The 21,206-nt window shown below is 42.3% G+C and overlaps 1 long non-coding RNA gene across 1 annotated transcript; it reads right to left on the reverse strand.

The window, feature by feature from the left end:
- Positions 1-1,561: 1,561 nt before the first annotated feature.
- On the reverse strand, positions 1,562-20,853 carry LOC138672233 (uncharacterized). Its single transcript, XR_011319660.1, has 3 exons — positions 20,794-20,853; positions 6,603-6,695; positions 1,562-1,928 (listed from the first exon to the last, which is right to left on the reverse strand). It is a non-coding gene; the product is annotated as an uncharacterized lncRNA (long non-coding RNA).
- Positions 20,854-21,206: the final 353 nt, after the last annotated feature.

The following is a 21,206-nucleotide window of genomic DNA, read 5'->3' on the forward strand; positions in this document are numbered from 1 at the left end:
CTTTATGTCTAAAACTTATCATGTCTGCCGTACACCACATTTATGTAGTTTAGACATTAGGTGGTCTGGTTTAGTAGAAAAGGTATGACTTTTTAGAAAGCAGAGAAGAGAGATGGGTAGTCTTTGGCCACTGGACAGGAACTTTGCAAGTCTCTTACCTTCTGGGATCTTTGGAGTGGCACAATGTTATCTGTTATAACACCGCCGCCAGAGCCGCCACGTCACCACCGCCAGAGCCGCCGCCTCACCCCTACCTTCTGTCTCTTCCCCACTATCCCATAGAATGTAAGTCCGCAAGGACAGGGTCCTCTCCCCTCTGTACCAGTCTGTCACTGTAAATTTGTTTACTGTAAATGATATCTATAACTCTGTATGTAACACTTTCTCATGTACAGCACCAAGGAATCAATGGTGCTATATAAATAAATAATAATAATAGTGATGGTGCAACAGGCGAGCTACTCAAACGTCATGCAGGGGATCCTGAAAGGTAAGAGATTCTCAGAGCTCCCATTGATGGGTTCTTCTCTCAGCTGATGTCAGAGAAGAGTACACATTAGAATATAGTCCAAGTCTTCCAATATCTGTAGCAATGCCCTGTCATGAGGGCAATGGCTGTCAGTGTTATTAAAAGACAGTGACTGGTACCTTTGAGATGCACTGTTGAGTGATTTTGCATTACATGTTTCACCCTAAAGAGGTTCTGATTTGTATTTGTTACCAGAGTTACAAATACAAACTCATGTCTTGTTTCTGATTAATTGCAGTGAAAATGCTATAATTGCTCATAGCAGCTATATAGCCTAAATAAATTCATGAATAATCCTGTCACTTATACAATGTTAATATGCAAGATATGATATTTAGGTAAGTTTAGGTATAAAGTTACGCTAACCTGCATACAATCAAAGAATGCTAGAATTCATAGGAAGCATCCACAGTTCTAAAGAACAACTACCTAGTGCATTCCCATGTTAACATAGAACCCTGTAGTAAGAATGCCCCCTGTACCTGGCAATGAACAAAATAAAGTATGGCTCGCATAATAAGTCTCTCTACCTCCTCTACTTTCACCACAACAATCTCCTGCTTGGCACAGATAGTGCGATGGAGGGACATCATCACACCACATGATATTTGCCGTGTTCTCCCGCCTCCATCAGTGAGCGGTGAAGCAGGGAGTCAACAGCTCATTTCTCTGCCATACTATTTGCATCCAGAGGATGCCTTTATCATTACAATTGATGAAGGCCAATTCAACTCACTGCCAAACTAGATACCTAGCAATTTTGTCAAAAGCCAGATTGACCAGTCCAGCAGTGGGCCCTGCATCCAGTATTGAAGAATGTAATATGGTTCTGCTGCCGGAAGTTCCATGTCCTCAGCATAGATATAAGAAGCCCTCCGATCAAGGCCTTTCTCCTTTGTCATTTAGAAGCACTATATGCTCTGCATAGTATTTCAAAAAACAATTACTGTGTATGCCATATCATACTGATGTGTCAATTTCTTTTATATAGGATCCAATTACACTATGCAACAATTTCTACATTTTATTAGAACTGGAAACAATCAAATATTGTTTGTAGTCCCCTGCCTCTGAGGAAAATAACTAAAAGAAAATATTTTTTTTTATTAAGGAGTTCTAAGTACACAAGATATTATCTCCCAAACGTGACTCAATGGGTATAATCAGCATCATATAAGCTCAAGAATGAAACTAGTTCAAACAGTGTAAAGTTTGGAATTTGAATTTTCAATGTAGTCAAACATAGCTATTCATAGCCCAGCAGTCAATTATCTTCCATCTCCAATCAAACCCTCCTATCTTTCGTGTAATTTTCTTGCCACTTGCACAGAGACTTTTCAGCTCGTAATGATGAGCCCGTTGCTGATTAGTTCCTTTGTGATGTCTGTGTTTGTTTCATCTAGGCAAAAAACAAGCATTATTTATTGAAATGTGTGTTTAAGTATTAAAGATCTTTAAATATTGAAAAGACATATAGTCCCATAGAAGTAATGGAATGCTTACTGACATCTGTATTGATTTTAATCTTGTTGAGAGCAAACTGTATTAAACAGAATATAAATAAACACTGCTGTGACAGATGCCTTGTACTACTAAACATTATTAATTGTCAAATTAAAATAGCACCGCGACATTAAATTGTTCTGTCTGCTTGCAACACATAGATATTCAATATGGTATTTATTTTTACATTAAAACCACTGGGAAAAAATTTTAATAGAAAAAATGGATCTACTAGATATATAAAGTTTTAATCTTACTGTTAAAATGATGGGAACCATGACAGATCCCTAAGGGTATGTGTACACGTTGCGGATTTTGATGCGTTTCCGCAGCATTTTTGGATGCGTGGAATTGCCTCAAATCCGCAGTGCGTTGTGCAAACAATGTTAATCAGTGGGAAATACAAAACCGCTGTGCACATGCTGCGGAAAAAAACGGGCGGAATCGCTGTGTTTTTTTTCCGCAGCATGTCAATTGTTTGTGCGGAAACTCAGCATTTCTGCACCCATTGACTATACATTGAGTAAGGCAAATCCGCACATCAAAAAACACATGACAATCGGCAAAAAATCTGGAAGTAATCCGCAACAAGTCCACATCAATTCCACATGAAATCTGCAAGCATTTTGGCCTGCTTTCTTTGCCAAGAGATGCAGATTCTGTGCGGAAAATTCCGCAGGCCAATCCGCAACATGTGCACATACCGTTCAGACTCCTGTCTATGTCAATGGTATCCATTAGGTGCTGATGATGTAATGATATAAAATCTATTTTTACAGAATATATCCATATTATATAAATGATAATTTGTAAATATTAATACACAATATCATTATTATATGCAAATTGATGAAGATATACAATATTATTATTATTATTATTATTATTATTATTATTATTATTAATCATTTCACGACCAAAGGTATTTTCGTTTTTGCTCTTTTGTTCTTTGCTCCCTTTAATCCCAGAGCCATAACTTTTTTATTTTTCGGTCAATATTTCCATGTGAGGGCTTGTTTTTTGCGGGACAAGTTGTACTTTTGAAATTTTGAAAGACACCATTGGTTTTAACATATTTTCACTGGAAAACAGGAACAAAATTCCAAGTGCTGTGAAATTGCAAAAAAAGTGCAATTTCACAGTTTTTTTTCCTGTATAGCTGTATATATCAGCTGACATGTTCCAGGAAATGTGTGGGCTCAGCTCCGGAGCCCGCACCAAACAGGGGGAGTCTGACATCGGGGTACTATTACCCCAGAAAGGGGTTAATATTATTATTATTATAATTTTTATTATTATTATTATTGTTATTATTATATACAAATTTATTTCATCTTTATTTTTAAATAATTAGAACATGATGTAAAATTGGGAGAATTACACATAGGAAATCACCAAAGGGTTGCACAGGATAAACAGTACCAATAGATTACAGATACATTATATTGCAATCTACTACTGTCCACCAGGTGACTCTCACGATCCTGCCACTCACTGTGTTCTGGGGAAGCTGTGAGTGACAGCTCAGCCACTCTATGGATAGCAGGGACATTCTGGGCTTTCAGGCTGTGAGTGACAGTTCAGCCACCCTATGTATAATAGGGGTGTTTTGGGCTGTCAGTGCAGTGTTTGAGCTTCCTCCTGGAATTTTCTTTTCTGAATAATTGCCAGGCTATTTAACTGGCAGGCAATATTAGGTCATTGCCACTTGTAGCTTCAGCGCAGTGGTGTGTTTACTCTGTGCTCTGCATTGTGATGTTCTGATTTTTTGTTGCCAGACCTTGGATTTTTACCTTTTGGTTGCTCGTTTGTACAATCCCTTTTGCCTTTGATGCATTCCAACATTAGTTACCAGACCCCAGACTTTGTGCCTGACTATCTGTCTTATCGCTTTGTCTTTGTTGTACCTTCCTGTTTTTTTTCTTTGGACCTCTTGACCACTCTGCCTCATGGCTAGTCCTTGAGTAGTGACTGGCATCACAATGACATTATGTGCATGCATAAGCACTAGGGTAGGTGACAATTAAGACTAGTGGGTGAAGCTTACAAAAAACTGGCCTAATGCTCTAAAAAGTAAGTTACAAACCACTGTTATCAGAAACTAAACAATGCGGAAATCAAGCCAGCACAGAATATGGTCAGAATAATAATAGCAAAACAATAAAAAACGTACCATAGGAGTGGAATATCAATACAGACTCTGTAGCAGTGGAGCACCCAGGCACATGTTTCACCTCATTTTTTCATGGGGAATGACGTGATGATCAAATTTCAAACTTCTGTATATGTACTATGTATCCTGTGCACTCCATTAGTGACTTTCTTTGTGTAATTCTCCTAATTTTATAATAAGTTCTTATTATTGTTCTAAAAAATATAAATTTGGATATAATTTTGTTGTTTGTATTTTTTTTTGGTTTAGCATAATAGTCCTAAGTTGGACATGACAGTCAGACATTGGCTATCTCTCCTATAGATGCTTAATTATGCACACGTAGCGTTTTTTTGCCATCATGTGTAAGCTGATGTGGATAAAAACTGCAGCGTAGGCATGCATGTGAATGCGTTTTGGCATGCGTTTGCGCATGCAGATGATACGCTGCACACAGAGATGCTAATGTGAACTTAGCCTAAGTGATACATTGTTGGAATCAGGGTCTATTTTCCTACATTATGCAGCTCTTGGATGAGGTAGGAAAAAAAATCTTCCGACAGATTCCCTTTAAATGAAAACCTCCTAGCACATAGACCAAAAATATCTATTATGTTCCATTCATCAAATGGATTCCAAAAGTGTTGCTTTGCTTTTGACTCTTTCATACAGTATAACAATTGTTATGCTTTTTCTATATTTACATCATAAAGTTAAGCCGAACCTGCAAGCAGAATTTTGCTAAGTAAACCAAAAGCATTGTCAGGTTGGCATTTTTAAACTGATTAAAATGATACCTGGGGTGGAGAAATCCATCTTGTGTAATCAGTGTTAGAAGTTTTCAGTTAATGAGATTCTGGTGCTTCGGGTCGGAACTGTAGGCAGAGAAAGACTGAAACATATAAGGCAGCACTCTGTAGCACTATAGCATGCAAACATAAAATATGAAAATTGAATTGCATTACTGCACTAGAAATATGAAAAATTGAGAATGCTTAGCGCATAAATTGGCCAATTCATGGGTACGTGGCAGTCACGTTAAGGCGTTTCTTGTTGCCAGGACCTAATGCCAAACCTCTCTTAGACAGTCTACATTTCTCTGGGAACCTAATGTGAATTATCTCCTGGACTGAAGTCTATATCTCTGTGGAGGGATAGAATCCTGCAGAAATTAAAAACATCTGAGGCTAAGGGGCAGAGTGCTCAGTCAGAAGGCTAATGCAAATGTAAATAAAATTCTCACTTTTTCATATTTCTAGTGCAGTAATGCAATTCAATTTTCATATTTTATGTTTGCATGCTATAGCGCTATGGAGTGCTGCCATATCTGTTTCATTGTATATGAGTTGGCGACTCTAGGTAAACACCTGTTCAGACCTGATTTATGTTTAGATGTGATAGTCAGTTTTTTTATATTTATATTGGCCTTCTGACTGAGCACTCAGCCCCTTAGCCTTAGGTGTTTTTAGTAGCAGCATGATTCTACCCTTCCATAGAGATATAGACTTCTGTCCAGGAGAGGATTCACATTAGGTTCCCAGAGAAATGTAGACTGTCTAAGAGAGGTTTGAGAGGCATTAGGCCCTGGCAGCGAGAAATGCCTTAACGTGGCTACCAGGTATACATAAATTGGCCAATTTATGTGCTAAGCATTCGCAATTTTTCATATTTCTAGTGCAGTAATGCAATTCAATTTTCATATTTTATGTTTGCATGTTGTAGCACTACAGAGTGCTGCCTTATCTGCTTCACTGTATATGAGTTGGTGACTCTAGGTAAGTACCTGTTCAGACCTGATTTATGCTTGGATGTGACGGTAAGTTTTTTATATGGGAACTGTAGGCAGAGTCCTATCTTCCTGCTCTAAGCCAGAGAAACCAAGAAAAGACCTGCCCACAGGCCGCCCCAAAGCACAAACAGTCTGTTTTTATGATGAGGAACATGTTTGTGCTTCGATAGGGGTGGGGGAGTGATAGGCAATTCTTTCCTTTTCTTTCTTAGAGCACCAAGATAAGACTCTGCTTACAGTCCCTCCCGGGAGCACGCTCATCTCAGCTGAACACTTCTAACACTGATTACACAAGAACCACAAGACAAATTTCTTCATTCCAGGTATCATTTTAATCAGTTTAACACTGCCAACCTGACAATGTCTGTAGTTTACTCAGCAAAATCCTGCTGACAGGTTCACTTTAAATGTAAACTACACATATTCTTTTTTGAACATAATTCAAATGATGATCCTTCCGTTAAAGGCTGAGAAATCCACCGAGTGTGTATCTCTTATGGAAGAAGACACATACAATTTAACACAAGGTTGATGAAATGCAGAGCTGGTGTTTTTTATGTTTAAAATTACAACTATACATTAAGTATGAAATGTAAATTACAAGAATGTTTAGCAATGATTGCACATACATTTACTTGTGCTGATTCTGTTATTTGCCACAAAATGTAATCTTCTTTATGGTGCAATCTTTAAGACCTTGTCTGGGGTTTCTTTTGTCTATGCTGAGAAATGTAAAATAAACATAATTGATTTTACTTCATGACAAAGATTAGGTTTTGCTAATCAAAGTTAGAGAATACTTGTTTTCTTTCATAGACTTGTCCTCAGGACATTTCCACTGGAGAGCTGCAGCAATAAAACTTGACCATCGTAAACAAGTACAGTAAAGATAATAGAAAGAAGCTTATTGGTAAAATAATGCCAGGGGTCTAGAAGACACAGACAAGTGACCACATCTAGTTTGAAAAGTAAAAGTGTCAGGCATAGTATGCAAATTATATATATATGCTTACCCTGGCATGTAATAGTTTGGGCACCTCCAGTCAAAATTACTGTTATTGTGAACAGTTAAGCAAATTAAAGATGAAATGATCTCTAAAAGGTCTAAAATTAAAGATGTCACATTACCTTTGCATTTTATTTAAAAAAATACATTTTACATTATAAAAATTACAAAAACATTTATTCCATTATAATTAATAAGCAAGTTGAAGATGAAATGATCTCTAAAGTTAAAGATGACACATTTTCTTTGTACTTTAGGCAAATATACGGTATATGTTTATATTATCATGTTTTACATTGTAAAAATTACAAAAAGGAAGATTGTTCAATGCAAAAGTTTGGCCACCCTTGGAGATTTGTGTGCTCAGATAACTTTGACCAAGGTTTCCAACATTAATTAGCCTGTTAGGGTTATGGCTTTGTTACTATCAATATTAGGAAAGGTCAGGTTATGCAAATTTCCCAGTTTTATAAAAACCCAGCCTCCTCTAACCTTATGCCAAAAAACAGCAGCCATGTGTTCGTCTATGCAGCTTTCTAGCACTCTGAAAATGAAAAGGGTGGAGGCTCACAAAGCAAGAGAAGGCTAAAAAAAGATAGCAAATCGTTATCAAGTTGTCCTGTCCTCATTTCGAAATGTAATTAAATAATAGCAGTTGACAGGAATAGTAATGAGCGATTAGTGAAATATTCAGTTTTGGGAAAATCAGCACAAATAAGTTCTAAAATCCGTGCATCCGCACCGAATAACTAATCCAATGCAAGTCAATAGGGAAGCCGAATATTTTTCTGCTGGACCTAACAAACAGGTCTGGGAGCATGGGAAAAAAGCTGGAATGGATGGGAAAGAGCTAAAACTAAATGGGAACAGAATGGAGAAAATGCCTGCATGCCTTTCTGACTTACATATAGTATCTGGGAATAACGTTGCCCGACTATTGCACAGGTTTTACAGATAAATAAAAAGACCTACTAAATAGAGATCAGCAGTGCACACACACAGCAATGTGCATGTGATGCACACAAGCAAGGGCATGTGTCATTGGCTGTGTATGTCACATGTCCTTGCCCTATAAGAACCAGCCATTTTCCCCGTCGCCACCATTTCCTCACTGCTGCAGCTTAGTGTTAGATGGCACCGCTGCTGTAAGCGCTATAGAGTCTAAGAGTCTTTTTTGCGAGTGAATTCTCTGAAAGATAGGTTTAGGGAGTCGGGAGTCGGACTAGGGTTGAGAGAATCAGATCGGACAAATTCAAAAATCGCCGACTTTCGGCAAAGTCAGGGTTTCATGAAACCCGATCCTAGTGTGGGATCGGCCATGAGGTCGGCGATCTTCGCGCCAAAGTTACGTTTTCTATGACGCTTTCAGCTCCATTTTTCAGCCAATGAAGGAGGACGCAGAGTGTGGGCAGCGTGATGACATAGGTCTCGGTCCCCACCATCTTAGAGAAGGGCATGACAGTGATTGTCTTGCTTTCTGCGGCGTCACAGGGGCTATAAAGGGGCGTGCACGCCAACCGCCATCTTACTTCTGCCGATCTGAGCATAAGGAGAGGTTGCCGCAGCTTCATCAGAAGGAGGGATATAGTTAGGGAGGAAAGATTAACCCTGAAACTGCTTGTGCTGTAGCGATTTCCACTGTCCAACACCACCATTTGTTTGCAGGGACAGTGGAGGTTATAGTGTTGTGCATCAGCTCTGTAGCTTATTAGGCTGCCTTATAAGGCTCCCTGATAGCTGCATTGCTGTTTGCACACCGCTGTGCAAACCAGCTGCTTTTTTAAAAGCACAAATCCTGTTGCTCCTTTCTGCACAGTTATCTTCTTTATTTGTCCACACTTTTATGTGCAGCAGTCCTTTTTATTGCTGCCATACTTTTCCTGAGATCATTGTAGGGAGATTGAAATTGTACTACAGTCCTTGTATTTTTTCATATATCTTCCAGCCACTTTCTGCGACTGCATCGATTCAAAGTGACAGGAGACAGCATTTGTCCAGTATGGTTGCGAACTACTTTTCCTCCCTTATCGATGTTCTCCCTCACATGTCATTCCCCTTTGATTACTGGGCATCTAAAATAGACACCTGGCCTGAACTGGCAGAATATGCATTACAGGAGCTCGCTTGCCCAGCAACTAGTGTGCTATCAGAAAGAGTATTCAGTGCTGCTGGTTCAATACTGACCGAAAAAAGGACACGTCTGGCTACCCAGAATGTTGATGATCTAACCTTCATTAAAATGAACTAATCATGGATTTCAAATTATCAAATTATTAATTATTATCATGAAAATTAGACGTAAATAGTCACATTTGCATGTCTCAGCAGGTTTTGCACCAGCCACACAACTGCTTGATAAAGATACTATATCTATTAAACCAATAAAAAATTATTTTTATTTTTAGATTGCCTTGGTGACACACTGCAACAGCAGACTAATGAAAATTTTTGTCACTGCTAAATTGTGACATTAGTTTATCTCTGTCCAGATTTAACCAGTCGCACAACTGTTATATAGAGATACACTAAGATACGGTATTTATTAAACCAATAGAAAAATATTTTTATTTTTAGATTGCCTTGCTGACTCACTATAACAGTAGAGTAGACTAATGAAAATTATTGCCACTGCTAAATTGTTAAATTTGCTTATCTTGGCACGGATTGCACCAGTCACACGACTGCTAGATAAAAATAAGCTATTTATTTTACCAGAATGGTAAAATTTAACTTTTATTAGTTATACGTAAAAATGACCTGACCCATAAATCAAGGGAATAATAAAATGGATGCAACTTCCAAAAATAGCCAGTTCAAATAGGCTCAAGATCTGCGGCCTCTTCTTTGTCCGAACAGGTAAATACCCTAGCGGCACTCCCACTTTCTACACACTTTATGTTAGTCTAATGAGCTGTGGGTTCCATACCAGATTTGATTAAGACTATACTCTATTAAATAGACAGTAGGTATTAATTGGTATCAAGGCATATTTGTCTTGTGCCAAAACAAAGTAAAGCCAAAAACAACACATGCTTTTTGATCAAAACTATAATATATTGCATAAACAATTCATGCTCATTGTTATCCATGTACATTTATCTCATACTGGAACATTGAAAAGCCAAAAAATGACACATATTTTCTGCACCTCTTAGCAATAGAAAGGGAAAAATGCTATTACATTATACTATGGGTTCTGTGAACATGATGCTATAAAAGATAAATGATTAGTACCCATTGATGTCCAAGCATATGCACCTCACACAAGGACATTAAAGAATTAGAACCCCAAAACCCATGCTTCTCTTTGCATAGGAACAACCACAATAAACTCACAAACAAAAGGGACCGGGACACCTTTTACATATAACTAATAAAAGTAAAATTTTACCATTCTGCTATTTAAACTGGATCATTGGTGGTATACGTCCTAGCTAAAAATTTATTTATTTTACCAATAGAAATTTTTCAGGATTTTTTAAATCGCCTTTATGAGACACGCCAACAGCAGACTCAGGGAAATTACTAGTAAACAGTGACGTTTCTGTAGCTCAACAGGTTTTGCGCCACTCACACAACTGCTAGATAAATAATAGCTGTTTCAGCAATAGACGAGGAATATTATTTAGCAATTAGCTTTTAAAATGTATGTTACTATATGCTGACACTGAGGAATATTATTTAGCTGTAAAAAAATAATTTTGTTTAGGCTGCTACACAGGAATATTATGTAGCTCCAAAAAATTGGTTTTATATATGCTGGTACTACCTAATACTGTATTTGCCTCTAAAATGAGTTGATTTGCATATTATGGTAGTGGATGAAACCTTCCCTAATTCCTTCTAATCCCACATTCTGTTCCTAATACTAAACTATACAACACAATGGAAAATAGCACCCAGGTGTTTGCCTTTTACTCTCCTTCCTCTTAAATCTCTCCATACGCCATCTCCACCTAACAAAGAACTAATCTTCACATTTTTCAGTTCTTAAAAGAGCTTTTTGGAATGATTAACTCTCCCTATATGCCCCTATCACTCTCCTTATGCTTACACAAAGCTCTCCAGCTGCAATGTGTGCAAGTTGGTACCCGCAGCTATTAAAAATCCCCTATGAGAGGCCAGCCAATCACAGTAATGCCACACCAAAGATGGCGCCGACATTACTGTGATTGGCAAGCCAGCCCAGCATGTTCATTGGCTGCAAATAAAGTGCCAAACATGCTGGGCAGGTAACTCGAGCGTAGTCAGGAGAAAATGTCTTCATTTAATTCTATGTCTAACTTTTCCCCTCCTCCCAAAGAGCCTGCAGGTAAAACATCTCGGGAGGTAGAGCAGATGCCCATGGAAATTGATTCTGTATAGGGTTGAGCGACTTTTAGTTTTTTAGGGTCGAGTCGGGTTTCGCGAAACCCGACTATCTCAACAGTCGAGTCGAGTGGAATCGGCCGATTATCGCGAAAAGTCGGGGATCGACCGAAACACGAAACCCAATGCAAGTCAATGGGGGAGCATAGTCGGCAGTGAGTGGAGGCCAGGAAAACATGTACAGTGCCCATTTTAATGGCAAAAACATACATTCTTGTTACTGAAGCTTGTCAATCTTAATTTACTTTATAATAATAGTAAGGCATTGGAAATTGGGGGTCATTTGGCTAAAGTTGTGGGGGGTAGGGCTGGTTCAAGTATTTAGTGGGCCCAGGAAATCTGGACCACCTCACGGCAGTGGAGCAGGGAGAGGTAAGTATTTCAACTTTGCAAGTGCTGTGATCCTGAGCAAGCAGGGGGCCCACTCGTTGGCATTGGCACTGGCACAGGGCCCCTCAAAGTACGGCGGTGTGTTTGCACGGCGGGGGCGCCTCCCACCGGCAGCAACACTTTTGCGTACTATGAGGGGCCCTGTGCCAGTGATGTCGCCAACGAGTATTCCTCCCGCCACCTGATGAAGGAACCTGTACTTTCATCTGCACCTTCCTCTTTGTCCCCGTGTAAGGTGGTATGGTATGCGGGAATGGGAACCTGACTTTCAGCAGGGTCACAATCTTGCTGTGTAGCGTGCACGGGGAATGTTGCGTTATGGGTCAATGTACCAGGAGACTCATCTATCACTGGCTGGGCAATGGGCAGGATGAGGAGGAAACACAGATATAGGCCCAAAGAATAAAGTGGGCTAAATGCAGTTCAAAATTGGTAACAGGACTAACCAGGGGGCATTGCTTTGTTCAGTGGAGTACAACTGTAATGAGAGGCTGACACAGTGAGTAGGCCCAAATCAGTAAGTAGGCTAAATGCAGTTCAAAATTGGTAACAGAAGTAAACAGGCGGCACTGGTTTGTTCAGTGGAGGAGAACATCAAGGAGCGGCAGACACCGATAGTAGGCCCCAACCCAACTAGTAGGCCAAATGCAGTCTAACATTAACAACTACTTAACGAGAGCCTGAAAATGGAATTTCAGGACAAGAAACCAGGAGAACAGTAAGGAGCGGCAGACACTGTTAGTAGGCCCCAACCAAACTAGTAGCCCCACTGCAGTTTTAAAATTCCGATAGGCTGAAAACCTGATAATTGCAGGTCATTTTTTTAAATTGGACAGCTGTATTGAGTGGCTCAGCCAGACACTGCAAGTAGGCCTTACAACACAAAGTTGGCTCGACGCAGGTTTAAAAAAGGTTACATGGGTACACGGTCTTCATTGGTGTGCTCAGTGGAGGACAATTGGAAGGAGGGACCGCAGAAAGACTTAGTAGGCCTAAAATAACAAAATAGGCTCTATGCAGCTTCGATTATGTGGCAACCTGGAGAACACCTTGGAGTGGGAGACACTGTCTCTACAACCCAGACCCAACTTGTAGGCCTAATGCAGTGTTGTTTCAACAAATACTTAACTAGAGCAAGAAGATAGAAGCTATGGAGAGGCAACCTGGAGAACACCATGGAGAGGCAACCTGGAGAACACCTTGGAGCGGCAGACACCGTCTCTACAACCCAGACCCAACTTGTAGGCCTAATGCAGTGTTGTTTCAACAACTACTTAACAAGAGCATGAAGATTGAAGCTATGGAGAGGCAACCTGGAGAACACCTTGCAGCGGGAGACACCGTCTCTACAACCCAGACCCAACTTGTAGGCCTAATGCAGTGTTGTTTCAACAACTACTTAACGAGAGCTAGAAGATAGAAGCTATGGAGAGGCAACCTGGAGAACACCATGGAGAGGCAACCTGGAGAACACCTTGGAGCGGCAGACACCGTCTCTACAACCCAGACCCAACTTGTAGGCCTAATGCAGTGTTGTTTCAACAACTACTTAACAAGAGCATGAAGATTGAAGCTATGGAGAGGCAACCTGGAGAACACCTTGCAGCGGGAGACACCGTCTCTACAACCCAGACCCAACTTGTAGGCCTAATGCAGTGTTGTTTCAACAACTACTTAACAAGAGCATGAAGATTGAAGCTATGGAGAGGCAACCTGGAGAACACCTTCGAGCGGCAGACATCGTCTCTACAACCCAGACCCAACTTGTAGGCCTAATGCAGTGTTGTTTCAACAACTACTTAACAAGAGCTTCAAGATAGAAGCGAAGGAGAGGCAACAGAGAGAACACCTTGGAGCGGAAGACTCAGTATGTAGACCACAACGAAACTTGTGGCCCCAATGCAGTTTTATAATTCTGAGAAGCTGAAAATCCGCCATTTTTTTTTTTAGAGGAGGACAGCTGTATTAAGTGGCGCAGACAGACACTGCTAGTAGGCCTTACACCACAAAGTAGGCTCACTGCAGGATGACAAAAAGTTACATGGGTACACGGTCGGCATTGGTGTGCTCAGCGGAGGACAAATGGAAGGAGGGACCGCAGACAGACTTAGTAGGCCTAAAATAAAAAAATTGGGCTCAAAGCAGTTTGAATTATCTTACAGAGGTACACAGGCAGCATTGGTGTGGTCAGCGGAGGACGATTGGAAGGAGTGTCTGACACAGTTAGTACTCCCAAAAAATAGATAGATGTTAATGTCTCGCAAAACAACTAAACCAAAAAACAAAAGGGTGGCATACTTAGGTACAGGGGTGGGCTCCTCTGCTGAGTTTCAAACATAGTAATTTGGCGCTAAGTATTTACTGGTGTCAATATAGGACACTGACCCTGACTATTTTAACTAGCATCATACATGTCAACAAATTGGTATTGTCAGTGCCAGGCATTGAAGGATGTCAGCGCATAGACTAAACATTGGTGGAGCTGTGAGAGATAATTTTGCAAGTGGTAGAGCACTGTTTGAGCTGGGGGGGAACTCTCTTGTGGCCAGCGGTACAGGCCCAGGGCCCCTCATGTTACAACGGTGTGTCTGACGTTGGGTGCGCACCACCACCGCCAGAGACACTTTATTGTACTATGAGGGACCCAGTTGCAGTGCTGTTGACCAAAAGCGGGCACACCCACCTCTTCAGACAAACGGCACTCTCTCGGGTGCTTGCGCCAAGTGGCGCGACCACGGCCCCGTGGGGGGAGTTAGCCCATTTACGGAGGTGTAAACATGTTGTATGCTGGACAAACAGCTGGTGCAAATTAAGAGATTGGAACAGTCAGTAAGACGAGTCCACAAGCAAGACCTTTTTATAGGAAAGCTAGGTGTCAGCCAGGAAAGGTGGGGCAAAATAATTCGAAATCTATGAGTGGTTCATTTTAATGAAGGTTAGATCATCAACATTTTGGGTAGCCAGACGAGTCCTTTTTTCGGTCAATATTGAACCAGCAGCACTGAATACTCTTTCTGATAGCACACTAGCTGCTGGGCAAGCAAGCTCCTGCAATGCATATTCTGCCAATTCAGGCCAGGTGTCTATTTTGGATGGCCAGTAATCAAATAGGAATGACGGTTGAGGGAGAACATCGATAAGGGATGAAAAATAGTTAGTAACCATACTGGACAAATGTTGTCTCCTGTCACTTTGAATTGATGCTGCAGTACCTGTCCTGTCTGCGGTCATTGCGAAATCACTCCACAACCTGGTCAGAAAACCCCTCTGTCCAACGCCACTTCTGATTTGTGCACCTCTAACACCTCTGCCCTGTTGCCCCCTGCAGCTCGTGTGAGAACCATCACCGGCGCTGTGTGCTGGGAATGCCTGAATCAAACGGTCTACAAGAGTTGCTTGTTTGGTTGCTAATATTTGTTCGAGGTTCTCATGTGGCATGATATTTTGCAATTTGCCTTTATAGCGAGGATCAAGGAGGCAGGCCAACCAGTAATCGTCATCGGTCATCATTTTAATAATGCGTGGGTCCCTTTTAAGGATACGTAAGGCATAATCCGCCATGTGGGCCAAAGTTCCAGTTGTCAAATCTGCGGTTGTGCTGGTTTGAGGGGCAGTTTCAGGCAAATCTACGTCACTTGTCTCCCTAAAAAACCCTGAACCCGGCCTTGCAACGCCACCAGTTGCTATTGGCCCCGGAGAAGCTTCCTCAAACAAAAAATACTCATCCCCATCATCCTCCTCCTCTTCGCCCGCTACCTCGTCCTGTAGACTGCCCTGACCAGACAATGGCTGACTGTCATCAAGGCTTCCCTCTTCCTCGGCTGCAGATGCCTGCTCCTTTATGTTCATCAAACTTTGCATCAGCAGACGCATTAGGGGGATGCTCATGCTTATTATGGCGTTGTCTGCACTAACCAGCCATGTGCATTCCTCAAAACACTGAAGGACTTGACACAGGTCTTGTACCTTCGACCACTGCACACCTGACAACTCCATGTCTGCCATCCAACTGCTTGCCCATGTATGTGTATCCTCCCACAAATACATAACAGCACGCCTCTGTTCGCACAGTCACTGAAGCATGTGCAGTGTGGAGTTCCACCTTGTTGCAACGTCGATGATTAGGCGATGCTGGGGAAGGTTCAAAGACCGCTGATGTTTTTGCATATGGCTGGAGTGTACGGGCGAACGGCGGATATGCGTGCAAAGTCTGCGCACTTTGAGGAGCAGGTCGGGTAACCCCAGATAACTTTTGAGGAAGCACTGCACCACCAGGTTTAAGGTGTGAGCCAGGCAAGGAATGTGTTTCAGTTGGGAAAGGGCTATGGCAGCCATAAAATTCCTTCCGTTATCACTCACTACCTTGCCTGCCTCAAGATGTACAGTGCCCAGCCATGACTGAGTTTCTTTCTGCAAGAACTCGGACAGAACTTCCGCGGTGTGTCTGTTGTCGCCCAAACTCTTCATTGCCAATACAGCCTGCTGACGCTTGCCACTAGCTGTCCCATAATGGGACACCTCGTGTACAACAGTGGCAGCTGCGGATGGAGTGCTCGTGCGACTGCAGTCTGTGGATGAGCTCTCGCTTCTGCAGGAGGATGAGGAGGAGGAGGAGGGGGGGCAAACGCCTACAGCCAACTGTTTCCTAGACCGTGGGCTAGGCAGAACTGTCCCAATACTGCTGTCCCCTGTGGACCCTGCATCCACCACATTAACCCAGTGTGCCGTGATGGACACGTAACGTCCCTGGCCATGCCTACTGGTCCATGCATCTGTTGTCAGGTGCACCTTTGTACTCACAGATTGCCTGAGTGCATGGACGATGCGGTCTTTTACATGCTGGTGGAGGGCTGGGATGGCTTTTTACATGCGAGGATGAGTACTTCCTTTTCCTAACGAGAGTCTCATGTAGGGTGAGCTGGACTGGAGAGCTGCAGATGGTGGAACTAGCGGGGGTGCCAATGGACATGGCAGACAGAGAGGGTTGGAGATGGTATTCTTGCTGGTGCCCTACATGCAGTGTTTCCTACTATGAAACTGGTGATTCCCTGACTGCTTCGGCCTAGCAACGAAATCTGCACATTTACTGCAGGTGGTGCGGGAAATGGTGGGCTTACAGTGAGGGAAGGGATGTAGCGTTGCTGACTAGCTTCATTGGCCGAGGGTGCTACAACCTTAAGGAATGTTTGGTAGTGAGTCCAGGCTTGCAAATGCATGGTGGTTAAATGTCTACGCATGCAACTTGTATTTATACTTTTAAGATTCTGACCTCTGCTTAAGGTACATTTTTGACAGATGACTTTGCGCTGATCATTTGGATGTTGTTTAAAAAAATGCCAGACTGCACTCTTTCTACTATCGGATACCTTTTCAGGCATTGCAAACTGAGCTTCTTTAACCGGATGGCCACGCTGTCCTACAACTGGTTTTGGTTTTGCCACGCGTTTTGGGCCAGATACGGGCCTTGCAGATGGAACCTGTTGCGATGTTGATGCCTTCTGCGGCTCCTCCTCCTTCGCTTCAGAGCTACTGCCGCCTGCACCCTGTTCCCCCAATGGCTGCCAATCAGGGTCAACAACTGAGTCATCTATGACCTCCTCTTCTATCTCATGTGCAACTTCGCCTGTGTCACCATGTAAGCCGGTGGTATAGCGTTCGTGACGGGGCACCATAGTCTCATCAGGGTCTGATTCTGGATCAGTACACTGCGAGGGCAATGTTCTGGCCTGAGTCAAAGGAACAGCATAGTAATCTGGCTGTGGCTGTGCATCTGTGCACTCCATGTCCGATTCAACTTGTAATGGGCATGGCCTGTTAACTGTTTCACTTTCTAACCCAGGAACTGTATGTGTAAAGAGCTCCATGGAGTAACCCATTGTGTCGCCTGATGCATCCTTCTCTGTTGTTCTTGGTGAAGAAGACAAGGAAGCGACTTGTCCCTGACCGTGAACATCCACTAACGACGCGCTGCTTTTACATTTAGCAGTTTCAGAAGAGGAGGCGAAAGAGCTAGAGGCTGAGTCAGCAAGGAAAGCCAAAACTTGTTCTTGCTGCTCCGGCTTTAAAAGCGGTTTTCCTACTCCCAGAAAAGGGAGTGTTCGAGGCCTTGTGTAGCCAGACGACAAACCTGGCTCAACAACTCGAGACTTAGGTGCTATATTGCTTTTCCCACGACCACCTGATGCTCCACCACCACTACCATCATTACCAGCTGGCAATGACCGCCCACGGCCACGACCTCTTCCACCAGACTTCCTCATTGTTTGAAAAACGTAACCAAACTAACAGTATTTGTTACTGTAAAGCCAGTTACAAGGTGAACTCAAACTTCTGTTGGGTTTATATATCCCTTTATAGGTGAATGAGACTGCAGAGAAAATCAGGCCCAATGTATAACCGTACACAGCTTCAGTGGCAGACAGATATGCCACTAACAGGACTGACGCTGATGCAGACACTAACAATTAAAATCTCCCCCTTTTTATTTTTTCTGGGACAATATTGAAGAAATGTGGCCCACTCTTATACAGTATATGTTCTGTGGCACAAAATTAGAGACAGATGCCACACACAGCACTGGCACTGAGGCAGAATTGCCAATCTTAATCTCCCACTATTTGTTTTTTTTCCAGGGAGAATTTAAAAGAAATCTGGCCCAGTGTTACACACTAGGTTTCTTGTGGCACAAAGTTAGAGACAGGTGGCACACACAGGACTGGCATCGAAGCAGAAATGCCAATCTTAATCTCCGACTATTTTTATTTTTTCAGGGAGAATTGAAAAGAAATCTGGCCCAGTATTACACACTAGGTTTAATGTGGCACAAAATTTAAGACAGGTGGCACACACAGCACTGGCAATGAGGCAGAAATGCCAATCTTAATCTCCCACTATTTTTATTTTTTCAGGGAGAATTGAAAAGAAATCTGGCCCAGTATTACACACTAGGTTTAATGTGGCGCAAAATTTGAGACAGGTGGCACACACAGCACTGGCAATGAGGCAGAAATGCCAATCTTAATCTCCCACTATTTTTATTTTTTCAGGGAGAATTGAAAAGAAATCTGGCCCAGTATTACACACTAGGTTTAATGTGGCGCAAAATTTGAGACAGGTGGCACACACAGCACTGGCAATGAGGCAGAAATGCCAATCTTAATCTCCCACTATTTTTATTTTTTCAGGGAGAATTGAAAAGAAATCTGGCCCAGTATTACACAATAGGTTTAATGTGGCACACAATTTGAGACAGGTGGCACACACCGGAGTGGCACTGAAGCAGAAATGCCAATCTTAATCTCCCACTATTTTTTTTTTCAGGGAGAATTTAAAAGAAATCTGGCCCAGTATTACACACTAGGTTTAATGTGGCACACAATTTGAGACAGGTGGCACACACAGGAGTGGCACTGAGGCAAAATTGCCAATCTTAATCTCCCACTATTTTTTTTTTTATTTATGGGAGAATTGGCAAGAAATCAGGCCCACTGTTAGGCTGGAGTCACACTCAGCGTAAGACAATACGGTCCGTATATTACGGCCGTAATACGCTGAAAAGTCCCCAAAATAGTGGTCCGTAGCTCAACCGTAGGCAGGGTGTTTCAGCGTTTTTTGCGCATGGCACCCTCCGTATGTAATCCGTATGGCATCCGTACTGCGTGTTTTTCTCGCAGGCTTGCAAAACCGACATACGGCTATACAAGGGATCCATGTGTTAAAAAAAAACCAAAAAACATATATACTGTCTATATACAGTATATATATATATATCTATATGTCAGTAGACACATATATGTATATATATTATTACTTCATACAGCGCTAGATAGCTTTAAAGCTGGTAATTCAATTGCCGGCTTTTGCTATCTCCTTCCTAAACCCAACATGATATGAGACATGGTTTACATACAGTAAACCAACTCATATCCCCATTTTTTTTTGCATATTCCACACTACTAATGTTAGTAGTGTGTATATGCAAAATTTGGCTGTTCTAGCTATTAAATTAAAGGGTTAAATGGCGGAAAAAATTGGCGTGGGCTCCCGCGCAATTTTCTCCGCCAGAGTAGTAAAGCCAGTGACTGAGGGCAGATAGTAATAGCCTGGAGAGGGTCCATGGTTATTGGCCCCCCCTGGCTAAAAACATCTACCCCCAGCCACCCCAGAACAGGCACATCTGGAAGATGCGCCTATTCTGGCACTTGGCCACTCTCTTCCCATTCCCATGTGGGATATGGGGTAATGAAGGGTTAATGCCACCTTGCTATTGTAAGGTGACATTAAGCCAGATTAATAATGGAGAAGCGTCAATTCTGACACCTATCCATTATTAATCCAATACTAGTAAAGGGTTAAAAAAACACACACATTATTAAAAATTATATCACACAGGATAGGATTAGATACACAGCTCATAAGATGGTATCACACAGGATAGGATGAGATACACAGCTCAGCAGATGGTATCACACAGGATAGGATTAGATACACAGCTCCGCAGACAGTAATACACAGGATAGGATAAGATACACAGCTCAGCAGATGGTATCACATAGGATAGGATTAGATACACAGCTCAGCAGATGGTATCACACAGGATAGGAATAGATACACAGCTCAGCAGACAGTATCACACAGGATAGGATTAGATACACAGCTCAGCAGATGGTATCACACAGGATAGGATTAGATACACAGCTCAGCAGACAGTATCACACAGGATAGGATTAGATACACAGCTCAGCAGACGGTATCACACAGGATAGGATTAGATACACAGCTCAGCAGACGGTATCACACAGGATAGGATTAGATACACAGCTCAGCAGACAGTATCACACAGGATAGGATTAGATGCAACTCAGCAGACAATATCACAGGATAGAATTAGATACACGCTCAGCAGACAGTATCACATAGGATAGGATTAGATATACAGCTCAGCAGACAGTATCACATAGGATAGGATTAGATTCACTGCTCAGCAGACACTAATACACAGGAGAGGATTACAAACAACTCAGCAGATGGGATCACCCGAGAGGGGAGAGACTCACCCTGCTCGTCCGTCATCTGCAGTCCGCCCCCGCGTGACACACCGCATGCTGTTCTCTCTGCTCCGGAATGAGGAAGTGGAGCAGCGTGTGACGTCAGGCAGGACCATGATGCACCTGGGCCAGCCGCAGCTTTTAAAGGTACAGTGCCATTTTCTGTTCTCCGAATGCATTAACAACACTATTGGTGTATCTTTAAAACACCACAGTGCTGTTATGCATAGGGAGTTCGGAAGCCTTGAACAAAATGTCCAGGGGCCCGATGAGGAGAAGCAAAGAGAGGGGGGCTCGAGCTGCCAGCGTGTTCAGGCCCCCCTTTTTGCTCCTCATCACTAGGCCCCATACAGTAGTAAGGGCTGTAATGCCCTGATGGCGGCCCTGCTGTACCTACTCCTAAAACATCATTCTACCTATAT

This window comes from Ranitomeya imitator, chromosome 3 (genome assembly GCF_032444005.1).
Source record: "Ranitomeya imitator isolate aRanImi1 chromosome 3, aRanImi1.pri, whole genome shotgun sequence".
NCBI lineage: Eukaryota > Metazoa > Chordata > Amphibia > Anura > Dendrobatidae > Ranitomeya > Ranitomeya imitator.